At 38.0% G+C, this 24338-nt stretch overlaps 1 protein-coding gene across 1 annotated transcript in view; it reads right to left on the reverse strand.

Moving 5' to 3' along the window:
- The window catches only part of LOC109400406 (polypyrimidine tract-binding protein 2), a 1522650-nt gene that overhangs the window by 979054 nt on the left and 519258 nt on the right, over nucleotides 1–24338 (reverse strand). The window lies entirely within an intron of this gene.

Here is a 24338-nt window from a genome sequence, read left to right on the forward strand (position 1 = left end):
GCCAACTTTCAGGCCATTTCGGGCAGAGGTCAAGTACTAGAGACAAAAACCTTTCCCTGCCACGGACTTCAAGTTATTGAGCTCAAGTGTCGAAACCCGAAACGGGATGCCCGATTAGGATTAGTTTTCCTAGACAAAACCAAGCTATGAAAACAGCGACAAATGCTGTGAACTTAAACGCAAACTGCTAACTAAAATACAATTCCAGGATGACTGATGGATACAAACCGATAAATGAAACCTCGTCATCGTGTGATCGGAACGAGTTATTCATCTGGATAACAGGGCACATTTATGTTATGTGTTGTGCTGCGTCAATTTGTGATGTTCCTAATTTGTGCATTTGTAAGGTTCTATGTCTATCGTGAAGTGTTAATACTTTGTAATAATTAATTTTTTTTATTTTTGTAACAACCTTTTTTACTCGAGAACCATTGTAATTTACGCCAAGTATTTCTTCAAGAGAACCACTTCAATGTTATCATAGAATAAATAACAAGGTTGGTTGAATGGCTATATTTTGTGATGTTTATTCATGGAATACAAAAACAGCATGTCAAATTTTCCAAATATGCCGGAACCAGTTCCGGTAGGGAAAAGAAGGACTTTGACGAACCATATGCTGTTATAGAGTGCAGGTATATGCTACTGCTACACGAATTTCACTAGTATTTAAATCAAACAAACGTCATGTTAAGAGTAAAATACCTGGGATTTCTTTACGAATTCTTCAAAGACACCTTCAGAAATTCTTTTAGGCATTTATTCAAGAACTTCTCCAGGGATTGTTTCAGAAATTCTTCAAGGGACTTCTCCAGGAGTTTCTTCTTCGAGAGTTCTTCCATGAACATCTTGCAGGGTTCCGATAGTGATTGTTTTGGGGTTTGTTCCAAGAAATGCTTCAAGAATTCCTCCCACGATTCCTTTATAAATTTTTACAGATACTTCTGCAAAAATGCATCGATGAATTCATCCAGGATTTTTTTCATAGCTTCCTTCAGTGATTCCATCATGGATTGCTCCAGATATTTTTTCAAGAATTCCTCTATGGGTTTCACCAGACATTCCTCCGGGAATTTCTCATGGGATATCTTTAGAGGTTCCTCCAGTGATTGTTCCAGTGTTTCTTTCGATAACTCTTCCAGTAATTTCTCCAGGGATTTCCAAAGGAATGTCAAAATAAATTCTTTTATGTATTTCTGCAAGTATTCTTTCAGAGTTTTATTTCTCCATATATTCGTTCAAGAATTCCACTAGAGATTACTCCAATAATTCAATCTGGAATAATTCGAAGTATTTCAGCAGCATTTTGTTCTAGAAACGCTAACAGGGAATTTTAGCAGAGATTAGCTTAAAATTAATCCAGGAGTTCCTTAAAACATTGTACAAAACATTGTTTTGGGAGTTAAGTCAAAAATTATAAAATTATTGCAGACATGGATTCCTTCATATTTTTTTTCCTACAGAAATTCTTCCAGGAATTTGCTAAGAAAGCTTTCCTGGGATTTTCTAAGGAATTACTCATGGGACTGCTTCCGGAGTTCAAGAATTCCTGCTGGGATTTCTTTAGGAACTGCTACAGAGATCCACGAACTCTTCTTAGAATTCCTTTTGAATTTCTCTGAGGATTCCATCTGCAATTTCTTCAGGAACTCTTTCTGGGATTTCCTAAGGGATTCTTCCACGAATTTGTTCAGAGATTCCTCCAGGAATTATTCCTCTGGGAATAGCTGCAGGGATTCTCCTAAAAATTCATCCAGGAATTCCTTCAGAATTGCCTCTAGAAGTTCCTCCAGCAATTCTTCCAGATATTTCTCCAGGAGTATTTCTAGAGACTCCTTCGTTAATCCCTACAGGCATTCCTCTAGGATATCCTCCAGGGATTGCTCCAAGATTTTCTGCAGGGCTTAACTCGGGAATTGCTTCTGTGATTCTTTCTGGAACAACTTATTTTGAAAAATCCTCCAAAGATTTTCTTAAGATTTCTTCAGGAATTCACCCTGTATTCTTTTAGGATTCCCTCGTGGAATTAATTCAGAACTTCCTCCAGGAACTGTTGCGGGAATCCCTTATTGATTTCTCTTGAAATTGCTTCCGGGGTTCCTTCTGGAGTTTCTTCAGGAACTCTTCTAAGGATTCCTCCAAAATTTCTCCAAAAATTCCATCTGCGATTTCTTCAGGAATTATTCCTGGTATCCTTCTAACAATTCCTTAAGAAATTTAGCCACAATTTTTTTTGCAGGAATTCCTACATGCGTTCCTCTAGGATATCCTCCATGGATCCCTCCAAGATTTCCTACAAGATTTTCTTCAAAGATTCCTCTAAGAAATCCTCCAAGGGTTCCTCAATGCATTCCTTCATGAATTCCTCCAGGCATTGATCCAGAGATTCCTCCAGGAATTGCTCCCGGAATTGTTCCTAAAATTCCACCTGGAATTCCTACAGGAATATATCCAGGAGTTCTGTAACCCTTATGTGGCCGATAGGTTACCCGGGTACCCAGCGCCCATTTAAAAAGCACGGTGTAGAAAAAAAGCAAAAAGTTTGTCGGACACATAACGGTTAATGGACTTCTTCACGGATTTTTTCTAGAGACTAGTACAAGAATTCCTCTAAAAATTTCTCCAGGAATTACTTCAGAGAATCATCCAAGAATTCCATCAAGAATTCTCTTAGGCATTCTTCCGATAAATTTTCAAGGCATTCTTCCACGGATTCCTCCGTGAATGCTTGCAGAGATTTCTCTAGGTTTTTTTTTTCAGCGATTCCCCCAGGATTCGCTTCAGGAACTCGAGGGATTGCTTCAAGAATTCTTTTTGGAATTCCTCCAGGAATCCATGCAGGCATTCCTCCAAGAATTATTCAAGGAATTCCCTAATAAACAATGTCAGCAGTTCATCCAGGAATTTCTCCAGGACATCCTTCAGAAATTCTTCCAGGATTTTCTCTTGGAATACCTTTCGGGAGTTTTCCAGGAACTCCTCCAAGAATTCTTCAAGATCTTCCTCCAGGAATTGCTGCAAGGATTCCTCCAGGAATTCCGCTAAAAGTTCCTCCAGGAACTTCTTCAGGGATTTCTCCACGATTTTTTCCAATGATTCCCTAGGGATTCCTTTAGAAATTCCTTCGAGGATTTCTCCAAGAATTTCTCCAGAAATTTATCTAGAAATTCTTCCAAGAATCTCTCAGGAATTTTTTTCAGAAATTTCTCCCAGGGTTCCTATAGAAATTCTTCCAGAAATTTATTCAGTAATTGTTGAAGGAATTCCTCCAGGAATTCCTTCAAGGATTCCTCCAGCAATTTAAAAAAGAAAACCTTCAGGAATTCCTCCAAGATTTTATTCAGAAATTTCTCCAGGAACTCTTCTGGGAAATTCTCGAGGAATTACCCCAAGACTTTCTTCAGGAATTCCTCCAGGAATTTCTCTTGGAATTTTTCCAGGAATTGCACCTGGGCATCCTTCAGAAATTATGTCAGTAATTTCTCCAGGATTTTCTTTAAAAATTTTTTGGGGATTTTTTTTTGAAATACTCGCTGGAACTTTCTTAAAATATCCTCAGGAATTTTTCAGGATTCCTCCAGGCATTTTGTCCAGGAATTTCTTCTGAAAATTCATAAAGGAATGGCTCCAGGTATTCCTCCAGGGATTTCTTCACGATTTTTTTCAGGGATTTTCCCAGGGATTCCTCTAGGAAATCTTTCGAAGATTCCTCCAGGAAATCCTCTAGTGATTTTTTCAGAACATATTTCAGGAAATTTTCCAGGAATACCATCACGATTTTTTAGGAAATTCCCCGGTGATGCCTCTAACAATTCATCCAGTAATTCTTTCAAAAATTCCTCTAGATATTACACTAAGAATGCCATAATGGATTCCTCCAGCAATTTCCACAGGAATACTTCTAGGAATTCCTCAAGGGGTTTTTTCAGGAATTCCTTCAAGTATTTCTCCATAAATTGCTCCTGGACATCTTTCAGAAATTATGTCAGCAATTCCTCTAGAGATTATTCCAGGTATTTCTCCAGGAATTTCTCCTGAGATTCCATCAGGAATAGCTTCAGGGATTCCTCCAGAAATTTCTCCAGGGATTTTCCCAACAATTCCTCCAGGAAACTTCGAAGATTCCTCCAGGAAATCCTCCAGAAGTTCTTCCAAGGATTCTTTCAGGAATACCTTCGGAAATTCTTCCAGGAAATTCTCCAGGAATACCTTCAGGAATTTTCCAGGGATTTCTCCACCAATTTATTCAAGGATTCTGCCAGGGATTCTTTCAGAAAAAAAGATTCGAGGATTGTCTCCCAAATTTTGGTGTAGGGGGGGGGGGGGTTTACCCTCCCCCCTATCTAGAGAAATTACATCAGAAATTCCTCCAGGGATTCTTCCTGAGATTTCTTCAAGATGAGTACCTCCACGGATTCCTCCAGCAAATTATGCAGGAATTCCTTCAGGAATTCTTCTAGGATTCCCTCCTGAAATTCCTTCCTGATTTTTTTCTTGGTATTCCCCTACAAATTTCTGCAGAGTTTCCTCTAGGAATTCCTCCAGGATGTTCTCCAGAAATCATGCAGGGATTTTTCCAGGTTTTCATCCTGGGAAACATCCAGACATTACTCGAAGGATTCCCCCAGGGATTCCTGCAGGGATTCCTCCACAGATTTCTCCAGAATATCCTCAAACCAGTTCTAGAAAATTCTCCAGAAGTTCCTCCAGAAGACGTTCTAGCTTTGGGTGCGGGATGGTTGTGCAGATTTTTTGTTCTCTTGTTTTGATCTGAGTAGTGCTCCCCCTTTGCTTCAGGGATTCATCCAGGAATTCTCCAGGAATTCTTCGGTGATTCAAAGGAATTCCTGGAGAAACCCTTGGAGCAATTTCTGGAGGAATCTGTTGAGCAAACGCTGGAGGAATTCCAGATGGAATCTCAGGGTGAAAATCTTGAGAAATTCCTGGATAAATCTCAGGATGATCAGATGAATTCCTGGAGGAAACTCAGATAAAGTTCTGGCGGAAAACCTGGACGAACTCCTGGGAGAATCACTAACGGGATTCGTGTAGAAATCCCAGAGAAACTCGTGAAGAGCCCGGGAAAGAATCCGATAGGAATAACTGGAGGAATTTCTGTTAAAAAATCAGGGAAATTTATGGTGGGACCGCAGGAGGAATTCCTGCTGCAGATGCTGAAAAAGTTCTTTAGGCAATCCCTTGAGCAATTCATGGAAGAATACCTTGGACGAATGCCTATCCTAGAGGAAATTTTTAAGAAATCCCTTGAGGTATCCCAGGAGGAATCACTGAAAGAATTTCTGTGACAGTTTTCACTGAAGTAGTTTCCGTGACAATTTCTGGAGGAATCCTTGCAGGATATCCTGAAGAAATTCTTCAAGGAATCTTTGAAGAAATTTCTAGAAGAATCCCTGAATGAATCTTTGGAGCAATCGATGCATTATTCTTTGGAGGAATCCTTGAAGACATTTCTGGAGAAATCCTTAAAAGAATTTTTGGAGGAATCCCTGAAGGATTTTCTGTAGGTAACCCTGCATCAATTCCTGGTAAAATTCAGGGAGGTATCTTTGGAGAAATTCCTGGAGGATTCCCTGGAGGAATTCATTGAGAAGTGCCTAGAGGTGTCTCTGGATTTTTGGAGAAATTCCTGCATAGTATCATGATAATTATTATTATTATTATTATTATTATTATAATCGTATAAGGAAAGCATGAAGATTGTGGCATCGCATGACATGTTGTCATGTTCAAACTGTCCTCGAAACGGGTTCCCCCATGTCACGATCCGGTGGCATAGGCGACCAGTTTTATCAATGGTTCTTTTTAACATACAAATTGCAATGTATGAAAAATCATGAACAGATAGACGTCACTTGACTAGTTTGGTCGTTGGATCGAATGTTTCTCGATACCTGTTTCACACATTCTAGATGAAAAACCACGGCATTTTAACCGTCGAACCTGTATGTGTCCCCTGTGGGCACCTTTCGAAACCGGTTAAAAGTGCCTATGCCCCGGAACGCCTCGAATATGTCACGGGTTAATTCTTGGAATTCATATATTTCATTTAAGTCAGAAAGCATGGTCCAAAACCATTGCTGAAGGAATTTCAAAATACATTGCCTAATAACTTTCCATTGAAATTTATAAAAAAGGCGCCGGGAACACAAGAATTTTTAAGGGAATTCCTGGGAATTCCTAATGAAACTACAAGAGCATTTTCAGAAGATTTTTCTAGATTAATTAACTAAACATTGATGGAAAAATATCAAAAGGTATTACCGAAGTAATCAACTAATGAGGTGCTGGATTTGATATAGCAGGAATTTTAAAATATTTCCAAGACAAGTACGGAATCAATTCCCAAGAGTATTGGAAAAAGCTACAAAAAAATCCAAAGAAATTATCACCGGAATCAGCAAAGCAATTTCCGTAGGAATATTCGGAAGGGAATGTGAGATGAATTCTCAAAAGAATTGCTTGAGGAATTTGCAAAGGAATTTAAAAAAAATCGAAAATCGAATAAATTATTCAAAAGCATTCTCAAAGAAATATTTTGTTTTAATTCTTTCGAGAATCTCTTCAGTAATTCCTTTGAATATTCAAAACTCTGAAAAAGGCTCGGCAATTTATTTGACCATCTTAAACTTTTTCGATAATTCCCTTCAGTTGCATTTGATTATAACTTAGGAAATTCATTCTGAATTTCAATAATATTTCATTCAAAAACTGAATTTGAAACTGCCTTGGAAATTCTTCCGGGAATTCCTTCAGCAATCCATTCGAAAAATCCATTTGAATTTTTTAAGAAAATTTCTCTGGACGCTTTTTTCTGGCTATTTTCCCGGAATGCTTTTGGGCCATTCGTTTGAAAATGTTTAAGCAATTATTTGAAACATTCGTATAGTGTATTCGTCGGGAACTGCTTTAGAATTTGCAAATAAATTTCAGAAGGAATTGCCGATTCCCAGTAGAAATAATTTCAAAAGAAGTTGGCTCAAGAGCTCCTAAGGAAATTTCCAAAAAGGCACCGGAATTTGCAAAGGATTTATTTAAGAAATTGCATGAGAATGAACAGAAGTATTAGCAAAATAAATATAAAAAATCCAAAGAAATTAACTAAGAGGAGTACTGAATTAAGCCCCAAGAGAATTGAGAATTGTCAAAAAGGATTCCAAAAGAGCTGCTGAAGAAACTACCACAGGAGTTAGCAAAAAGTTTCCGGAGAAATTTTCAAAAAAAAAACAATTATTTCGGAAATTCCTACAGCAATCTTTTAAAATCTTGTTCGAAAATTTTTCGGAAAACTTTTTTGGCCAATCATTTGGAAAGCCCTTGGGCCATTTGTTCGAAAATTTTCTAAGCAGTTATTTCAAACATTCGTATAGTATATTCGTCGAGCAATGCTTTGGAATTTTTTTTCTTTTCATTTATTCGGGCCATACTTTTGGAAATTGCTCAGGAACTTCTTTGACAGTTCAGGAATGCCGAATCGGAATTGCGCTAGGAATTGGCAATGAAGTTGCAATGAAATTTGTAAAATAATTGAAGAAATTTCAAAAGAAGTTGCCTAAGAAGTTCACAAAAAAAAAAACAAAAAAGGCACCGGAAAATTTCTCAAAAACATTGCCGAAGGAATTTCTACAAGAATTTACCAAAAAGTATCAAAGAAAATACAAAAGGATGTTCTGTAGAATTGGTTTAACGAATTTAAAAGATATTACCGAAGGAATTAACAATTGGCAATAGATGTGTTATAGAAGAAATTTTCAAATATTTTCTAAGATAAGTGCTGAATCAATTCTCAAGTGAATTGCTGAAAAAGGTACAAAAAAAGCTGCTGAAGTAACTTTCAAGAAAATTATCAAAGGAATTAGTTAAGAAATTGCCACAAGCAAAATCTCAAAGAAAATTTTCAAAGATATTCTCATTGGGAATATCAAAATAATCACGGAAACAATTTCGAAAGAAATTTCTGAAGGTATTTTCGAAGAAATAATCGAAGTAGTTACCAGAGTTTCGGTTGCAAGAATTGCCTTAGAAAATTTTCAAAGCAATTGTCACACAAATTTCCACAGATATTACCAAAGAACAAGCCATAGCATTTAAAATAGACATTCCCAGATGAACTGCCTAAGAAGTTTTCAAAAAGTTGCATGAGAAATTTCTAAAGTAAAGAAATTGCCTAATAAGATTTTGAAGTAACTTTCAGAGAAATTGCAGCAGGATTCTTAAAAGCGAAGATTTTATGAAAGAATAATAAACGGAATTCACAAAAGTATTGCTTAATTACTTTTTTAAATAATTATCCAAAAATTTGTAATATAAATTTTTGGAGGTATTCTCAATTTATTTGATTCAAAATCCAAATTATAACCTAAGAAAACTATAACCTATAAGCTATAACCTAAGGAAAAAATGCTGAAGAAATTCCCAACGAATTGCCGAAGAAATTTCCAAAGTCATTTTTTCGCTATTACTCTTTAAGAGGTCCTAATCTTGGGTTATTTTGGGTTTCATTCCATAGCGTGAATCTGTGTCGAGCAGTGTAATCAATTACTGCTTCAGTTAAATAGAACCATTTGTTTGAAATATGTTCAATTCCGTTAGGCAGCACGGTTCAGTTGTTAAACTGAAAATAGCACTATCTTTCTCGAAACCCCAACGGATGCCGTCGGAACTCTCAATCGCCTTCATAATTCTGCCAAAATTGGAAGACGAAACGAATCCTGCAGCAGTGGTTATAGTTTCCCGAGTCGATTCGGAATGGCACATAAGGGGCATTTGCTACGACCAACAATGGACGACGACGACGCTCTATACCATTGAAACAGTTATTGTTCCGAATCAGTTAGCTGTGGCTGTTGTTGGTGAGCATTAACAGTTTTCGCCACACCTCCTCAGACCTCCAATCCAACAACTCCAAACAAGCACACGAGGAGAAACGTAAAACATTTATATTCCCATGAATTTCTAATCCCGTTCTGCGGGTATTCCCTTAAAGCGATAAATTATTAACCGGTTCATTTCTCAAGTCCCCTCGTCCGCCCCGGGTCCACTTCCTTGCTTTGTTGGGAAAGATTCTACGGAGGGGGGAGAGAGGAAGACTACAAACTAGGTACAAACGGACAAACAGATCCAAATGGACGATGGAGTGTGTAGAGTAGAAGCATCTTGTGGTTCTGACCATCATCATCGCAGCCGACCAGCTCATGACCTCCTATCCCGAGAAGAAAATGTCATATAACCTAGAAGTTCAATTTCCATTGAGATTCAATTTAGTTTCAGTTGAGTTTCAGCTGAGTTTCAGCTGAGCTTCAGTTCAGTTTCAGTTCAGTTTCAGTTCAGTTTCAGTTTCAGTTCAGTTTCAGTTCAGTTTCAGTTCAGTTTCAGTTCAGTTTCAGTTCAGTTCAGTTTCAGTTCAGTTTCAGTTCAGTTTCAGTTCAGTTTCAGTTCAGTTTCAGTTCAGTTTCAGTTCAGTTTCAGTTCAGTTTCAGTTCAGTTTCAGTTCAGTTTCAGTTCAGTTTCAGTTCAGTTTCAGTTCAGTTTCAGTTCAGTTTCAGTTCAGTTTCAGTTCAGTTTCAGTTCAGTTTCAGTTCAGTTTCAGTTCAGTTTCAGTTCAGTTTCAGTTCAGTTTCAGTTCAGTTTCAGTTCAGTTTCAGTTCAATTTCAGTTCAGTTTCAGTTCAGTTTCAGTTCAGTTTCAGTTCAGTTTCAGTTCAGTTTCAGTTCACTTTCAGTTCACTTTCAGTTCACTTTCAGTTCACTTTCAGTTCACTTTCAGTTCACTTTCAGTTCACTTTTAGTTTACTTTATGTTCACTTTCAGTTCACTTCCAGTTCACTTTCAGTTCAGTTTCAGTTCATCTTCAGTTAACTTTCAGTTCAGTTTCAGTTCTTCGTTTGTTATTCACTTGAAACCGAGTCCATTCCCCACCCCGAGTGCGGTTAGGTGTGCGAAATCGAAAAGAGAATTACCACCGCAGCAGCACTACTATACCAAGTATAAGCCACGCTCACTGACTTCAGTTTTGGGTTTCGGGAGTACCTCCTCTGCCCTCCCGGGTTTCGACCTAGTGGCGAGCGAGAAGTGCTGCTCCTGTAATGGCTTTCATTACGCTGATAAAAAATGCAATAAGGACAAAACCGGAGCAGCAGACCAAAGTGGAAGTAAATCTCACCCACCCGCCACCTCGTCACGGCGGCAGTTCCCTTTTTCCCGTTTTCAACATCACCTCATCCGAACGCTAAATCGGACTGGGCAGCAGAATGACGGGAAGCAATTCGTTTGAAGTAGTTTTAATCCGTTTTCTTGCTGTGCTCAGGTGAGATGTATTCGCATTGACTTGTTTTTTTGAGTGCGGTGGAGGTGGGAAATACAAAAGGATTCTTAACCGCAGCTTAAGAGTTTTCGGAACTTTACTTTTTGTTTGAGTTATGACTAACAGTAAATAAGAATCCTCCTGAATTTTCTACGTTTTACTAAAAGTAGTTCTTTTGAATAGATCAGTAGTGATTTTTTTTTCAAGAATGTTGCCAGCAGTGCTGTCCTCGCATTATTGTTTCACGATTATTTTCTGTAATTGTTGCGGAAAGGGCATTATTGTAAGAATTCTTCTTAAATTTCTAGAAAATTCACCAAAGAAATTCTCGCATGTTTACCGGAAAAATATCTCACAGTATTTCCTAGAATATTTTTTGCAAGAATTTCTCTGAAGTATCCCTTCAAATTACATCCCTTTCCATGGAATTCTTTGAAAATTTTTCCTTTCATCCTCTTCTTTGAGGGATTCCCCTCAGGAATTTCACATGGCACTTTTTCTCAAGTTTCTCAAAAGATTCTGCAGGAAATTCTTTCAAGGATGGCTACATAAATTCATGCTTGTATTCTTTCATGAAGAAATTTCAAACATTTCTGAAGGAGAAATATTATCAGATTTTTTTAGGAGTTTTTAAGGGATTTCTCAGAATTTTTTTTTTTAGAAATTTCTCAAAAATAGGAATTCCTCCAAATGTTTTTTCAAAAGATGCGATAAAAAAGATTTACTCAAAGGATCAGAGAATCTTTCTGAAATTCCTCTGGGGGTTTCCTTTAGTAATTCTTAAATTTTCCCAGAGACTTTTTCATAAATTATTGCATGAATTTCCCACAGATTCATCCAGGTATTATTCCTTTTATTCTGGGAATTTATTTGGGAATCCTATAAGAAAAATCTTAAGAGATTATTCTGGAAGTTTTACCAGGGGTTTGTGCAATAGTTCCTTCAGGTGTTCGTCCAGGCATTGTTTTGGATTTATTCAAATTTTCCTTCAGGGATTCTTTTAGAATTTGGTTTTTCAACAATTCCTGTAGAAATTACTCCAAAATATATTTCTAAGCATTTTTAAGGAATTTTTGAAGATCTTATTCAATGTATACCTTTAGAAGATTCTCCAGTTATTAAAGGTATTATATTAAAGATCCATCCAAAGATTTTTTTTTATTCTTTAGTGGTTCTCTAATTTGTTCCTGCAGGATTTTCTTCACAAATTTCTCCAGGTAGTAGATTAGGAATTTTTGCGTACAAATTCCTGCACAAATTCTATAAGAAATTTTCTCGCAGGTCGGTCCTGGAACTTTTCGAAAAGGAAATTTCTTTGACTTCCTTGGGTATGGAATATCTTCGCGTTTGCCACACGATAACCACATGCCAAATGGTCATTGACAGAGGAAGCTCTCAGGACATAACTATGGAAAAGCTCATGGAACACTAAACTGAGAACCAAGCTTTGTCCCAGTGAGTACGTCACGCCACGAAGAAGAAGGACAAGACATTTATCTGAGAATACTTTCAGAGGTTCCTCTAGGAGCTCTTCCAAGGATTACTTCTGAAAATCTTTTAGGAATCCCTCAGAAAATTTATTGAGGGATTTCTTCAAGAATTACACAAGTATCATTGTCTGCCATTTTTGTAGAATTTTTTCAAGAGATTCCTTCAGAATTTCCTCTATAGATTTTTTCAGGAATCCCTCCAGAAGTTTTTCAAGCATTTTTCCTTGGAATTACTTTAAAAGTTATATGGAGGAATATTTATGATTTTTTTTTCTGAGAATAAAGGGAGTATCTTGAGATGAAAAAGGCGTTAATCCCAAACGTTATTTTAGCGACACTACGTGTTAGATTTTTCCAATTCAATTCCAATCGTCTATGCTATGCTATGTTATAAATAGGATATCTTCAGGTGTTTCTTCAGGTATTCTCTTTGGTATTATCCTAGAAATTCATTCAGGAATTGCATACAGAATAACTTCAGAAGTTACTGCAAGAATCTACGTCCAGGAATTTCTTCCAAAAAAATTCAAGAATTTGTTCTAGAAGTTTCCAAAAGTATCTCCAGGATTTTTTTAGGGGATTTCTTGGAACAATCCTCCAGGGCTTTCATAGAAATTTCTAGATTATTTATGCAGTAGTTTTTGTAAAATTTCTGGAAGTATTTTTGAAAAATCTGAAGATTAGTTGAAACAAATTCTGCAGAAATTTTCTGGTTCCATCAGTAAAAGCAGGAATTTCTGCAGGAATCACTGAAGGAATTTCTCAACGAATTCTTGGAGAAACCCTGGGAAGAGTTTCTGAAGCAATCCATGTAGGATTTGTGAAGAAATTTTGATAGGAAATTCTTAAAAACTTCTTGGATAATTGCTTTTAGGGAACGACTGTTATTTTAACTGGAGACTTTTAGTGGTTACGCAGTCTTTATTCTTAAAACGTGTTTATTGTTTACCCAACGTTTCGGCACTTAGGGATGGTGCCTTTATCAGGGGGAAAATAATGTTCTCGTTTTGTCTGTAGTGCTTCGGCTAATTTTAACTGTGTTAATTTTAGTTTTTTGATAGATGGTGGGCTTTTTACTGATGGCGCAAATCTTCTTGTAATTAATTAGTCTATTTTTGAATGGTGGTCTTGGTGCCCTATCTCCATATTGTCATTCATCTGTTGTCTGTGATTTCTTATTTGTCACGTCTATAGATGTTCTTGATGTCGTGCAACAGACCAGCATATGTCGTGTTAAGTCCATCAGTTTCTGTCCGTTTGTTCACTGTTTGATCTGTGTTAGTGATGTGGCACATTTCAAGGAATGGAATAGTTTTTGAAGAAATCCTTTGCTGAAATTTCTGAAAAAAAAACCTTTAAATTCTGAACAAGTCTCTGGAGATAAAAATGTCTCCCCATAGGAATTTCATAAGTAATCTCTGTTGGAATTTCTAAAAGAAACTTTGAGCAGTTCCGTAATCTGGAAGGCTGAATATCCTCTGATGTAACAGCTTGTACCTTACATTCTCTGAACATATGAGTGCATTTCAGCGAAATTCCACATTTGGGTGCAAGATTGTTTAGTAGTGAAGAAATATTTAGTAGAGTCCCTGAAGACATTTTAGGAAGTATTTTTGAATTTGAATCTCTGGAAAAATATTCGAAGGAAATTTTTGAAAGAATCTCCTGAGTAGTTTCTTATAAACTTCCTGGAGAAACTTCTCAGGAAATTCTTTGTGGAAATCCTGGTGGAATAATTCCAGTAAAACTTTCGGAGGATTTTCTCAATATAATCTTGGACAAATTCCTGAAAAAAATGAATACCTGTAAAGATCTCTGGAAGAAACTCTTGAGATATTTGTAAAGGAAATTCCGATCAAGTTTTTAGAAATTTACTTATAAATCTGTGGAAAATTGATTGGAGTTATCTTTGAAGAAAATGCCGGATACATTTTTGGGGTAATACATCGAGGAATATCTGGAGGAACTCCTACGAGATTCTCTGGAGAAATATCTGCCTCAATCACTGAAAGTAATAATGCAAGAATTTCTGGGGGATTTCCTACAGGAGTTTCTGGATGAATCCCTTCAGAAATTTGTGGACACATTCATGTGAGAATTTAATTGTATTCAGAGAAGTTTGGGGGACTTTAGGTGAAGTTTAAAGAGGAGTTTCTAAAGAATTGCAGAAGGATTTTTCGAAGACCATGCCAGAGAAAGTCTTAAAGGAATTGTTGGAGAAATCAACAAAGGAATTTCATAACGAATTTTTAAAATAATCCAAAAAAGAATTGCCGAAGAATTTCTGAAGGAATGTCTGAACAAATGCTGAAGGAATGTCTGAAAGAATTCTTAAATAATGACCGACAATTGTGTTCAAAACAAGCTCCCGGGGGAATCTCTAAGAAATATGCCTGACAAATTTCTGAAGAAATTGCTGATGAAATTCCAAAATAAATGTTTAGAGCAAGTTACTAATGAATTGCCGAAGGTATTCCGAAAGATTCTACTGCAGGAATTCGTTAAATAATCACTGAAGAAATCCCCAAGAAATTGTCCAAAGAATTCTCATAGGAATTATAGAAAGGTTTCATCAGATACTTGCATTACATTTTTACATTCTATCCCAAACTTTATACACGATCAATAATGAATCACAGAACATAGTCTACGGTACTCACAAACCCTCGAAGCACCCTTAGAAAATTTATGGTATATGAATTGGGAGATCTAGGTCCAAACTTCTTTGGAATCGATTTTCTTAAGATCTATTGGATCTACTATCATTTGTGTTCACTCTGTTCAAGAAATTTAGTCACGTTGATCTCTATTAGACCTCGCAATGCTACCAGCAACTCGATAATGTGGTAGTTGGACATTCCGTGCAATACAAATGGCCTCCAATTCATTTTGAAGTTTGGGTTACAATATCTACATACTGTATCATGCTGTAGTTGTAAAATTTTTCGTGGAATGTAGTCTATACTGCTGAAGGAACCTCAGTGCACAGCTATAATGATTTTGGTACATTCATGGGATATTCTAGGCTTTCCAAACTATTCTGGAATTAGGACCTTCAAGGTCTACAGGCTCTACTCTTGATTCTCTTTACTCTATAGGCATAATTCTTTCACGATTGTGTCTGTTGCACCTCATAATATTACGAGTATCTCTATGCGTTGCTAGTTGGGTGTCCACTGGCATATAAATGGATCCCAATGTATTTTGAACTATGGGTCACACAATCTGTAAATCTTTGGATATTTTTATTGTAGCGAATGCTCGCGGAGTATGGTGAAAGTATTCTGATAACTAAGCAACATTCACCAGGTTATCTAGGTCATCCAAACAATTTTGGATTTGAGACATTCAAGCCCTACAAGCTCTACTCTTGGAACTCTCTACTTAATCGGTGTAAATCTTTTACGATTATTTCTGTTGTATTTCATAATATTACGAGAATCTCTTTGTGTTGTTATATTTGCGTTCACTGGCATACAAATGATCTTCATGGTATTTTGAAGTATGGATCGTAGAATCTATATCTAATCTCGGAAATTTCTTCAAAAGTACCCCAAGAATTCCTCCAGTATTTGTGGTAGAGTCCTCCCAAGATTTCCCTGGCAATTTCTCAATTATTACTCTGGAAATCACTGCATAAATACTCCGGAAATACCCTCCAGCACTTCTACTTCAGGAGTTTACCAAGAAGTTTTCCAGCAATGATGCATGCTTCTCTCCAGGATTTCCCTGGGACTTACTCGGGCATGTTTACACGAGTTCCTGGGAGCTCCACTACAAGTTTTTCAAAAATTCCTCCAAAAGTTCTTCGAAAATTCCACCAGAGTTTCTCCAATAGTTCCTCGGAACGTGATATTCTCTGAGAAAATCTCTACCTACGAACTCTTAGGGAATTCCTCCAGGACTTCCCGTGGAATCCTTCACGAGTTTCCCGGAAAAGCTTCGGAACTTTCTTCAGGACCTGTCCTGGAATTCCTCCATGAACCTTTTGAAAAATCCTGCGGGAGCTCCTTGGGAATTCCTCCGGGAGTTCCACGAGAACTCTTCAGGAGTTCCCTAAAAACTTCTTTACGCAATTTACCCAAAAGTTCTTCCAAAAATTTCTCCTGGGATTGCTCCAGGAAGTTTTCCAAGGATTCCTCTTGGAATTTCTCCAGGGAATTCTTCCCGCAAATGTCTCCTGAAATTTCTCCAGGAAAATCTCCAGGACCGTCAGCAGGAGTAACTGCTAATTCATCTGAGAATTCATCAAGGGATTCCTTCAGAAATTCCTCCACGGTGTCCTCCAGAAATCCTTCCCGGAATTCCTCCAGCAATTCCTACAAGGATTCTTCCAGGAATTCCTCATAGGGCTTCCTCCTAAAATTCCTCAAAGGATTCATTTTGGAATACCTCCAGGAATTGTCCAAGGGGTTCGACCACGAATCCTTTCAGAGATGCCTCCAGAGATTCCTCCAGGATTCAACCAAGAATTCATCCAGGGATTCCTCCTGGAATTTCTCCATGAAATCCTGCAGGAATTCATACCGGAGTTCCGCCAGGAGATCTTACAGGGATTCCACCAGGTATCCAGGATTCATCCAGCAATTCCTCAGCGGATTGCTCTGGAAATTCCTGCAAGGGTTTCTACAGGAATTCCTCTAGTGATTCCCCTGGGAATTACTCCAGGGATGCCTATAGGGATTCCTCTAGGAATTCCGCAACGAATACAATCAGAAATTCCTTTAGGAATTTTATCACGAATTCGTTCAGAAATTCCATCAGGGACTTCTCAAGAAATTCATGGCTTCAGCTTGGAATTCTTCGAAGTACTCCTTCAGGAATTCCTTAACTAATTCCTCAAAAGATTCCTCCATAATTTTTTTCTGTAACAGCTCCAAGAAATTCTCTTCTAGAAGTTCCTCCAGAACACCTTAACCTTTTAGGATGCGTGCATATTCGATTCTAAAACTGCATCGCGTTCCCGTTGTAAACGACGAGCGAGGTTTTTGTTGGTGTTGTACTTTTTACAACGACGTGTAATTCCAACACGAAATCCTCTAGAAATTCTTCCAGGAATTCTACCAGGCAATCCTCAAGAAATTCCACCACGAATTCCTCCCGGATATACCCCAGGATATATTCCAGAAATTCTTCCAGCAAATACTCCAGTAATTCCTTCAGGAGTTACTCCAGGAATAACTCCAGAAGTTACTCAAGAAATCCCTCCAGGAATTACTACAGGAATCTCTCTAGGGATTGTTCTGGGAAATACTCAAGGAGTTCCTACAAAAAATATTTCAGAAATTCCACCAGGAGTTATTTCAGGAATTCCTCCAGGAAACACTGCAGGAATTCCTACAGAAATCGCTACAGGATTAACTACAGGAATTCCTCCAGGACAATTCCAGAAATTCCTCCATAAATTATTCCAGGAATTACTTTAGGGAATTCTACAGAAATTCCACCAGGAATTGTTCCGGGAAATATTTTAGGAATTCCTCCTGGAAATATTCCAGGACATCTTCCATGAATTATTTTAGAAATCCCTCCAGAAATTACGTCGTACATTCTTACAGGAAATATTCAAGGAAATTATCCAGGAATCTCTCCAAAAACTTCTCCATAAAATAAAAATAAAAATAAAACAATTTCAAGAAATTCTCCAGGAGTTCCTCCAGGAATTCCTCCAGGAAATTCTCCAAAAAATCCTCTCAGAATTCCCCCAGGAATTCTTTAAAAATTTCCTTAAAAATTACTACATGAATTATTCTAGAAAGTACTCCAGGAATTCCTGCAGGATTTCGTTCAGAATTTTCTTCATGAAATTCTTGAAGAAAATCCTGGAAGTATTCTTGTAGAAATTCTCGGAGGAATTCCTGAACCGATTCTTCAAGGAATTCCTGGAGAAATTCTGAGGGAGATTCTTGGTGAAATTATTGAAAGAAGTCCTGGAGATATTTCTGAAGAAATTCTTGGAGGAATTCCTGGAAGAATTTCTCAAGGATTGCCTGGAAGAATTCCTGAAGATATTTATTGAAAAATCCCTGGGGGTATTCCTAGACGAATTTATAAAGAAATTCCTGGCCAAATTCCTGGAGGGATTCTTGTAGGATTTTTTTTTACAAAAATATTGAATCAGGTCTTGGAGAAATTCTTATTAGAGTTTCTGCAGGAATTTTGGGAAAAAAAATCAGGACGGATTCTTGGAGAAATTCTTAGCAGACGTCTTGAAGGAATATCTGAAGACATTGTTGGAAAAAATCCTAGAGGAATTTTTGGAGAAACTTTTGGAGTAATTCTCGGAGAAATTCCTGATGGGATTCTTGGAAGAAGCCTTTGAAGGAATTTCTGGAGGAATTTTTGAGATGAATTCATGAAGGAATTTCTTGCAAAAAATCCCTGGAGGTATTTCTGGCAAAATTCCTGAAGAAATTCTTGGAGAAATTCTTGGCAGAAGTCTTAGAGGGTCCCTTGGTGAAATTCTTGGGGAAATTTTTGTAGAAATTTTTAGAGGAATTCTAGGTAGATGTTTTGGAGGAATTACTAGAATTCTTGGAGAAATTCCTTGAGGAATTCTAGGTGGAGTTCCTAGAGGAATTCTTGGTGGAATTCCTGGAGGAATTTTTGGTGGAGCTCCTGGAGATATTATAAGGGGAATTTCTGGAAGACTTCCTAAAGAAATTCCCGGAGTAATTTCTAGGGGAATTTCTGGTGGAGTTCTAAGAAATTCCACCAATCTTAATTCCAAAAAAGGATTTTTTGGCGTTATTCTTTAACATATTTATGCAAGAATTTACTATGAAATCCCTGAATGAATTCTTGGACGATTTCTTAGAGTAATTCCAGGAGTGCTTTCTTGAGGAATTTCTAAAGGCTTCCTGAAGGATCCTGGAGGTATTCATGGAGGATTTTTTGGAGGAATTCTTAAAAAAAAATCTTTGAAAATCCTTGTGGGAATTCTTGGAAAAATTCTTCGAGGAATTTCTGAAGAAGTTGCTGGAGGAATTCCTGAATCAATTTCTGTAGTAATCCCTTGAAAATATTTGACGAATTCTTGGAGGAATTTCTGGGGAAATGCCTGAAAGACATCACGGAGGAATCCCTATAGTTTTTTTAGAAGAATTTCTGGAGGATTTCTTGTAGGTTTCTGGAGAAATTTCTCGAGGGATTTTAGTAGGAATTCTTGGAAAAATTCTTGAAGAATATTTGAAAGAGTTTTTGGAGGAGTTCTTGGAAGGATTCCTGAAGAAATTCTTGAAGTAATTCCTGGGTTAATTCCTGAAGGAAATCCTGGAGGAATTCCATGAGTATTGCCTGGAGAATTTACTTGTAAAAATCCGAAAAAGAATTTTCGCGGAGCAATCCCGAGATAAATTCTTGTAGTAATTTCTGGGGTAATCTCTGATGTAATTCCTGAAGTAATTTTTGGAGATTTCCTAAACAAGTTTACAAAAAAAAAATCCTGGAGGAACGTTTAAAGATTTTCCGGAGGAATTTTTGGAGTAATGCCAGGAATAATTTCTGGAGGATTTCCCGGTGGATCTTGGGGGATTTTTAAGATGTATTCCCGGAAGGGATCTAGGAGAAAATTCTTGGCAGAAGTCTAGGAGGAGTTCCTGAAGGATTTCCAAGAATCCCTCCATCTTGGAAGAATTTTTGACAGAAGTCTTTAAGAAATTTCTGGTGAATTTCAGTCAAAACTATTGATGTTTAACAAAACGATGAAATTTGAGCAAAAATATGCAAAATAAAAAAAAATAAACCCTAATTAATTCACCTAGCGGTGATGGTGCCCTTCTCGTGCCTTCGAAACTCCATTTTTGACAAAACTTAAGTAACATGTTGATGAATATCGCACTTTCTTACGTTTAACAAAAATCCATTTCATGATACCAGAAATTATATCGTTTATCTGGCTTTTGAGCCTCAAACTCTTAAGGACAGACTTGTTAGAATCCCAAAATGGCCGCCACAATGGCCGACTTTGGCACCTACTCACGATTTCGAGAGCACAAATCTCTTCGTCAACAAAACAGCGCACCTGATCTTCTTATTTTAAGCTTATTACAAGTGAGCAAGAACAGAATAATAAAATGCACTGTTGTTTGCTTCTTGCTTCTTGAGATTTGTGCATCTGAAGTTCTAATGCGCGGATTTTAAGACGCTTGTCCTTAAATAAATCACAATCTTGAATTTTCAGCCGTCATTTTGGATTTAAGTCCACCATCTTGGAAATTCTGGTTGCCATTTTGGACTCCAGACTTATTCCCCATAACAGGGTATATTGGGAGGTTTAAGGGCTTTAAACTCCATTAAACAGACGCCATTTTGGATATTCCGGTCGCCATTTATTAACTCCGGATATTTTTCAAATATTATCAAATATACCCCTATTTCATGATTTTGGAGCCTTAACCTCCATTAAACAGCGGCCTCTTGAATTATGAGTGCCATCTCGGATATTCTGGTCGACATTTTTGAACTCCGGGCTTCTTCTCCATACCAAATATCCATATTGAATGGCTTCAGAGCCTTTAACTTAATTCATCAGCCGCCATCTTGAATTTTGAGCCACCATCTTGGATTTTAGACCGCCATCTTGAATATTCTGGTCATCATTTTTGAAATCCAGACATTTTCTCCATACCAAATATATCCATATTGCATGGTTTTGAAACCTAAAACACCATTAAACAGCTGCCATTTTTTAATTTTGAGCGACTATCTGGGATGTTAGACCGCCATCAGGAACATATTGGTCTATATTTTTGGACTCCAGACAACTTCCCCATACCAAACATACCCATATTGCATGACTAAGAGCCTAAAAACCGTTAAGCAGCCGCTATCTTGAATTTGGAGCAGCCATATTGGATTTCAGACCACTATCTTGGATATTCTGGTCACCATCTTTGGACTTACGACATCTTCGCCACACCAAATATACCCATATTGCATAGTTTTAGGGCCTAAAACACCATCAACCAGCCGCCATCTTGAATTTGCAACCGCCACTTTGGATTTTAGACCGCCATCTTGGATATTCTGGTCACCATTTTTGGACTTGAGACACCTTCGTCATACCAAATATACCCAAACTACAATGTTTTATGATCTAAAACTCCATTAAACAGTCGCTATCTTGAACTTTGAGCAGCCATCTTGGGTTTGAGACCGCCATCTTTGATAGTTTTGTCGTCGTTTTTGGACCACCGACGAACCGACGTGACAGTGGTGTTTCAAAACTATCGCCCCTCAATTAAACGGTCGACCAACAAAGCGAGCGAACCCTTCTGTCAAATCAGCGCAGACACGAACCTCTTCCTATATGAACACACGGAGGGTTTTGGGTCAAGCTAGAAAATCAACGCGAACCGTTATAGAGGTGGCGATAGTGTCCGGCTATTTTTCATCATGGCGTCGCGGACAACAAATTTTAATTTGTTTGTTCTAGCTGTCACGTCGGTTCGTCGGTGGTTGGACGCTAGACATCTTCCTCAAATTAAATATAACCATATTGTATGGTTTTAGGGCCTAAACTTCGTTAAACAACCGCCATTCTGAAGTTGGAGCAGCCATTTTGGATTTTAGACCGCCATCTTGGATATTCTGGTCGTCATTTTCAAACTCCAGACATCTTCGCCATACCAAATATACTCCATATTACCTGGTTTTGCCTCTATTAAACAGCCACCGTCTTGAATTTGGTGCCACCATCTTAAATATTAGTCAGCTATCGTAAATTTTGGGCTGACATCGTGAAATTTCTGGTCTTCAGTATTGATTTCCGCACAAAATGTGTCAACCATGCTAAAGGCTACAAAAATCGCCGCAATTTGATGTGTCGCATGATGGGGCTTGGTTCAGTTTTATATACGGCCAGTTCTATCGGTGCTGCTCCCGATCAATGAAATGCCCACAACTCCGGAACGCCTTGACCGATCCGGATCATTTTCAATAGCAAACAATGCGGTAAAATTCTGGTTCGATTCGAGCTTTAACCCGAAAAATCAGCCAATAGGAAATGCCTTAAAAGTGAGTGAACTTATTTTGCGCACAGACATACATACATACATCATCTCTATTCGTCGAATTGAGTTACGAGGAAGGCAAAAATACAATAAAAAAGTCACATATTTTGGGCAACCAGCAAAAGGGGGGAGATACCATGCATTTCTTAGCACAACAATTCCCTTTGACTATAAAACAGACTCCAGGATAAAATGAATGTTTTAAAACAAAGAAGATATTGCATTTCTATCAAAAAAAGATCGTCCCGGGCGTTTACGGGTTAAGAGCAGGCTTAGCGACACTTCGCGGGTACCCCATTCAATCATTGCCAACCTAAATGGATAACGAACGAAATTCGACTCCATAAAGATTCTCACTTACTTGCCTAATTTACACCTTAAAAGGCAAACAGAACTTTCGTTCAACTCCAAATGTCTTTTCCTCTCGAGAGGCTTACTTATAGTGCTTTACCACCGCACTTTGATGTGGTCAGTGGCGAAAGTTGGAATGAATTTTTCAAGCCTTGTTACATCCACATCTGAGAAGGATGTCTACGATGGCGATCATGGATGCTACTGGATGGCGGCGGTAGCAGCGGTAGTGTAAATCTTCTAAAATCCTCGACTTGTAATTTCGTTACTTTGGTGCTCGTCCTGCCGAGGTTATCCGGGTTTGTTCCGTTGCTCCCTATGCTTATGGCTGGGTTGAAAGCAATTATGATAATGCTCACTGCGCTGTCCCTCTCCGACGACCGAATCTCGAGTAACAACAAGAGGCACTCTTCATGTGCACAAAACATTGAAGAGGGTTGGATTAAGCTGCTACCGGTAATTTAGCTCCCATGTCGAAAGCGGCGGTAAGTGCCTTTTGGTCAAAGAATTCTCCTAACGCAGAGGAAATGAGTGCAAGCTACGGTGAAAAGTAACCAACCGGACCGTTTCCACTCCAGCGAGATAGGTGTGGTGGTTACAGAGCTTGGTCAAAATTTTGATACAAAGTAGACTTGTGGAGAGGAATCGAAAAATTCATGATGAGATATAGCGCCCGAATGAGGGCGCTGGCTGTCATCAATATCATCAATGTCGAATATCGGTATTCTCTTAATTGAAAATAGCAAAATCAAATTCCAACGGTAGCCGAAGTGCATCATTTGGGTGATGAAAAATGTTTAGTAATTCATCTAGCAGTGGAGCGAGTTTTCTTTCAATCATTCAAACCGCGCCATTCAGGTGCTCATCGAAGTGCTGCTTCCACCTTTCAATCACCCCATGTCCGTGTATTCGGAGGCTCCAGTCCATATCCATTGTATATTTCCGCTCATGATATGAAGCCTGTTTCAGCGTGTACAGTACCGGTACAGGTTTGCAAGTTTTCTCTTAAAAGAGGTCCCGCGTTCTATCGGATGCCATGCTGCAGCATTATCGCACGCGTTACGTTCGTCTCCTCCAAAACTGCTTTGTACTCCTCATCAAATCATTCGTTGCCTCGGCTTCGCTCCACGGAAAAAACCGCCCAGGTAACAATTTGATGCTGTACAAAAGTTTCTTCAACTATTTTAAATCGGACTTCATTTCAACAAAAGCTGAGCACAAGAGGTACAATCTTTTATTCAGCTCCTAAACATCTAATTTTGGTGATTTTATTCCACCTTTAGCAGATTTGAGGTTTATTAAAAGGCTGATTTAAGGCTTAATATGCGCTTAATTAGTAATCAATTAAATTAATTAAATGTGTATAAATAAAATAAAAACATTTTCGTGAGCCAATTTTTACCATTGGCTGCGTCTATTTCCAGAAGAGATGTTTAGGAATGTATAAATTAATCTGTGGGAAAACTGGGGATTGAACTCGGACCTCCTGATTTATAGTCACTGACCTTAGCACCTACACCACACACAATTGTATACATATCCTCGAAAACAAGAGCATTACTTGTTGTGTCTGAATGGTCAAGAACATAAGTTGAACTGAGTCTGTATTGAGGCTGAAGAAGCGATGTGGACTTTACGAAAACATGCTTGGGTCAGCTGTCAAAAAATATTTGATTAAAGGTTGAACAACAGATGATTAGTTCTGCATGTTGATGAATGATTCAAAGTTGGTTACCCAGATGATTACTATTCTATTCAACCTGATATTCAGCCATCTATGTATTGCTGATTAAAGAGATTGAACAAACCATACTTCAGACCAATATTCAGCTGTCATTGTGTTCAGCCATTGACACTATAAACCAGCTATTGTTCAACTAATACTCTCACTGTTCAGCATTCATTGTTACTTGGGCGTGTCGTTAGTCTGACTCTGATTTTTTTTTCTCCTGGCCTACCTGAGTGTTTAGGTCTTCTATGATGATCTTGACGTCATCAGGGCTTGCGCAGCTGTCGTATTCCGATTATGAAGCGAACATATGACCACTTGCACAACGGGCCTAGCTACTTTTTGAATTTTTTTCCAGGAAGTGCTCCACATACTTTTTTGCAGAAAATCCTCTAGGAATTAGCTTTGGCCTTTTTATCTGGAGTTTCTCCC

Source organism: Aedes albopictus, chromosome 1 (genome assembly GCF_035046485.1).
Source record: "Aedes albopictus strain Foshan chromosome 1, AalbF5, whole genome shotgun sequence".
Taxonomy (NCBI): domain Eukaryota; kingdom Metazoa; phylum Arthropoda; class Insecta; order Diptera; family Culicidae; genus Aedes; species Aedes albopictus.